Consider the following 4973-nt stretch of genomic DNA (forward strand, 5'->3'; position numbering starts at 1 on the left):
GCACTTTGGCTGCCATCAGATTGATGAAATCTTCCCAGTCCTGACAGAAGTGACAACCTCAAGAGGAAAAAAGTATGTTTCCGCACTGGATAAAAGATTAAAACAACACAAAGAAGCAAACCCGTTCCTGCATAAGGGCTTCAGTACTTGCCTTGTGCAAAATGTTGTGAGTTAATACCTTTGTCTCAGGGGGATATTTTTTTCTCCTTAAATCTTCAGAGTTATTTCCAGAGTTGCAAAGGATATTTCAAAAACCATGTCTGAAGTTGAAAGTGCCCAAGTACAGCCAGCTCTGGGTGGAAGGACAGAGAAAAGGGGAGAGTGTCCTATTGAGAGATGAGGGAGTTATCACCTGCAAATGCTAATGTGGGATGTGAATGGAGTTGTTTTAAAGACTGAGAACTATAATGGCTTTAAAAAAAAACTAATGATTTCTGGAAAGTTGAAGCAAAATGAATTGAATTACTGTGATAATTAAAGAACAGTTCATTTATTTTCAACTATATTTCTATATTTTTCCAGTGCAAAAACTATAGGATTTATGAAACTCAAATGATTGGAAGTGTAGGTTTGATTCAGAAAAGAAACCTGAATAGAAATGATTCCTTTCCATAGATACAATATTTGACTTTAAATTTGGTTATTAAACTATTAAAGAGGGCAGGCCCGGTGGCTCAGTGGTTTGGCACTGTCTTCAGCCCAGGGCATGATCCTGGAGACCAGGGATCGAGTCCCACATCGGGCTCATCGAGTCCCACATCAGTGAATAAATAAAATCTTAAAAAAAAAAAAGTACATAAGATTAAAAAAAAAACTATTAAAGGAATCGGCCTATATGAAGTATAAGTTAAGTCATATTTAAAATCACAAAGTGATTTTTACTTTTAAAAAGTAAATTTTTTAATTTTTCAAAGATTTTAATTATTTCTTCACGAGAGATGCAGAGAGAGGCAGAGATACAGGTAGAGGGAGAAGCAGGCTCTGTGCAGAGAGCTGATGTGGGACTCGATCCCAGGACTCCAGGATCACGCCCTGGGCTGAAGGCAGACGCTAAACCTCTGAGCCACCCAGGCTGCCCACATATGTGCTTTTTAAATTATAAGATTGTCACAACAAGTTCCATTGATAAGTACTAATAAGTAGCTTATCTTAAAAATTCTGTTTAGAAAAATGTGCGTGTCCACACCTTTTTAGGAGCATAGCTATCTGAATAGCAAATTATTTCAAATGGATTTCCAGAACACATTAGGATGGGTGTTGTGTTTAGAACCTGAATATTCTTATTGAAGATTATTCATTTTAAGAGTCAACAGCGCACTAAGTCTCTGGGATAAATACATGTCCTCAATGTGACTGGTGCCTAAGATCCTCAATAGATCTGAGCAATCATGCTGTACTTCGGTATTAGGAAGCTCTCACTCTTCCTGAAGGATCAGCGTGAATGAAGGTGGATATTTTTTATGCAACATCTTTTTTCTTGCAACATTTCACTATATGCACTCAGACTCCACGTCACAGCAGATCGTTTTCAGGGAACACCTCGCATCATTTAGATGGAGTGTCTTCTTCTCAGTGCTGTAGCTTCAGTTGTCCGGTAACAAAAAAAGACAAAGAGGGGGAAATCCTGGCAAGGGGGCCAGTTTCGAGAATTGTTTTGAAGCAGTCATTATACTCAGGTGGCTGGCAGGCTACTGCAAGCAGAGATGCAGGAGGCGGTCAGAGCCGGGCCGGCCGTAGACTGGGCGTCGTCTCAACGCAGCAGGTGCTGGTGGCCAGCGAGCAGCGAGCCGGCTGGACTCTTCCCTTCTGCGGGGTCACTTCCTTCCTCCCTCCTACCACCCACTTGGGGGGCTCTCAGGCTTACAGGTTTTTAGGTGAAACAGAGCTGGGGGGCGGCCGACGCACAGTTCTGCTGGGGCGGGGGGGGGTGACCTCGGCCGTGGCTGGCGGCCCCCTCCCTGAGCCTCGTCCGGCCGTGTGGCCCCGGCAAGGGTGGGGTAGGAGCGTTCTCGGGGGGCTGCGGGTGCAGTGGGGCTCCGGGCTCGCGTGGAACCGCCTGCTCCTTGGTTAGAGGCAGAGCTAGACGGGCACGCCATCCGTGGCTCAGGGGTCCAGAGTGAGGGCGTCGGGAGCCCCTGGCCGTCCGTGCGCTCAGGGGGTCAGAGTGACAGCATCGGGACCCCTGGCCGCCACTGTCACCCACTTGCTGGCCACAGGCCCACTTCCACAGCTCACCCTGCAGCAGCCCCGGCGTGGCCTTGGCCCAGAGCTCCAGCCCTTCCGTGTAGAGTGGGCCGGTCCGGTAGGTGCGACAAGGGCCGCTCCCAGCGTCACCGTTCCCGGGGTTTCTGTTTTGCTCCTCCTGCACCAGAACCTCCGGGGGGAGCGGCTCTTCTGGGTCCCTGACTCCCTGTGGCGCTGGCCGTGGCCGTGGCCGTGGCCCTGCTGCCCGCCGCGAGCGCCCAGGACCGCCTGTCCCCACATTCTTGCCGGTCGGGAGTTCTACAGTCTGGACGGCCGGACGCCCCTCTGGGGTGCGAGGCAGGTGCACTGTGGCACCGAGATCCTGAGAGTCACCCTCGACGGCAGTTTGGTAACAACGAGGATGCCCTCAGCCTGTGGGCTGATCCTGCAGGAGGAAGCCACTTGCGGAAGAGCAACTTCTGTTTCTTTGTGCTCTGTGCCACCGAGAGCTTTGCTCTGCAGTTGTCACTCAAGCAGCTGCCCCCCAGAGTGTCAGCGGACCCAAAGAGTCTTCGGTGCTGCAGTTCAAGGTTCAAGAGATCGGCCAGCTGGTGCCTCTTCTACTGTGTCCATGTGTCCCCATCAGCCGCACCAGGTGGCAACACAGGACTCTGATGGCACGAGGTTCTGCTTCAGGTGTTCATTCCTGTTTGCCTCAGATCTTTATAGACGCACATGGGACTGTGTGGTTTGACAGTTGAGGTGGGCCTAGTGATGATTTAATGCAGTGGTTCTCAGCTTCGGTCGCCCACCAGAATCCCTGGGGAGGGACTGCAAAAATTCCCATGGGCCTGCACCCCAGGCCAGTTAGATCAGCACGTCTGGGGACGCCTAGGATGGCTCAGATGTCGTGTCGGGGCCGAGAGTCACTGATCTAATAAACCCCCCTCATCTGTCAGATAATGTTCACCCTCTGTGAGTTTGCAGGTCACACAGGTGGTTCGCAGGAGAATCAGAGGACATCCCATTTCTCAGCCTGTCCTTTGAATCTGTGTGCAAATACTTTGCCCACGCTTTGGGTTCAGGAGTAGTGTAGGCTTTTCTGTCTGACCTAAGGAAGCTGAAGCTGTTACTTACAGTTGGGGATGTGAAGTTTGCAGTCCTGTCGACTTCATTTTTTTTCCCCGGTGACTTAATGTTTAAGCAGCTTGTATCACAGTCAGTTTTATTCCTAATCAAATTAGATGGTTAGAACTCCTTAATTTAAAAAGAAATTCGTGATATTAAAGCCTTCGTGTGTAAGCATCCCATCTAAGCCAGGCCCAATCATGATCGCTACCATGTGTCATCTCTTGCCTGGTGTTCTGTGGCAGCTGGGCCTGGCACCTAGTAGCTGCCTGGCTAAGCCTTGGTTCCTTCATTAGCACGATGGAGGGAGTAGTAGCATCTTCCCAGAGTGTGAGTGGCCACTCAGGCACACGAATGACATAATGCTTCAAGTGCTTAAGATGGTGCCCAGGATGCAGTTTTAGCTATTGTTATCTGTCCTGGCCTAGACTAAGTGTTATTACCTGGATTACTTTAATTCTTATAAAAACCTAGGGAGGCACTATTTCTCCCATTTTGCAGATTAGAAAACTGGGGCACTCCGTTAATTGCCTAAAACACAAGACCCTAGGGAAGTGTCTACTTAGCTCCAGAACCCAGGCAGTTACCCATTATCATCAGGTGCTCGGTGCGTGTACATGCATGTGTGAGTGGGTGCACATGACACCCACAGTAAAATGTTCTGTGGCTTCTGTCCTTGAGAAAAGGTCAGAAACCCCTTTAAGGCCCATTGGGTCAAGTAATAACGGGATAGAAGACGAATAGTCTTTCCCTTTGATTAATTTTGTTATCTGCTTTGAGTTTGAATCACACTGATTCTATATGAAAAGATTTCTCACTTGTTTGCTTTCCTGTTCACCTAAGGTGGACGGGCACTGTTTCTGTTAGTTGTCTCTGATTTAACGCAGCAATTTCCAAGGCATCTAAACTTTCTCCTTCAGCTCTGGCTCATCTCCAGCATTTAAAATCAACCTCACTGGGACACCTGAGTGGCTCAGCGGTGGAGCCTCTGCCTCTGGCTCAGGGCATGACCCCAGGTCCTGGGATCGAGTCCCACATGGGGCTCCCCAAAGGGAGCCTGCTTCTCCCTCTGCCTGTGTCTCTGCCTTTCTCTCTGAGTCTCTCATGAATAAATAAATAAAATCTTAAAAATAATAAAATAAAATCAACCTCAGTGACAAACAAACACGTCATATGTATGTACAGCAGGGGGCACATTTTTAACTGTTCCTGTTTCTCAGATCAATCCGACCAACTTGGATCAGATTCTCTCCTCTGAACCAGTTACTGCCTCCGAGAGCCTGGGACCCTGTGGGGGTAGTGCAGTTCTGAGGCAGAGGCTCTGCTCTCCACACCTGGGTTGTCTGTGGAGTCAGACAGTCTTGGGACTCCCAGGGGAGGTGGGAGCCCCCAGTGAAGATCAGTAGGGGAACAAATGCAGGGTGGCCCAGATGACTGATGTTGACCAGAAGGAAGGAAATAATGACCATTCAGGGGAGAACCACTACTTAGCCTCTCCACGAATAACCTTTCCTGAGGGCAGAACAGACGCGTGTGGGCGTGCTAGCCCCGCGGAGGGCGGGTGATGGGCAAAGCTTCCTGAGGAGTGATTCCTGGGCCTGCTGAAGCTGGACAGCCCAGAAGGAAGTAGCCAGATGGAGAAGGGTCACCCACTGTCTCTT

At 49.3% G+C, this 4973-nt stretch overlaps 1 pseudogene; it reads left to right on the plus strand.

Moving 5' to 3' along the window:
* The first annotated feature begins 256 nt into the window (after positions 1-256).
* Positions 257-2938, plus strand: LOC140625364 (protein FAM124B-like; annotated as a pseudogene).
* Positions 2939-4973: the final 2035 nt, after the last annotated feature.

This window comes from Canis lupus, chromosome 36 (assembly GCF_048164855.1).
Source record: "Canis lupus baileyi chromosome 36, mCanLup2.hap1, whole genome shotgun sequence".
Classification (NCBI taxonomy): Eukaryota; Metazoa; Chordata; class Mammalia; order Carnivora; family Canidae; genus Canis; species Canis lupus.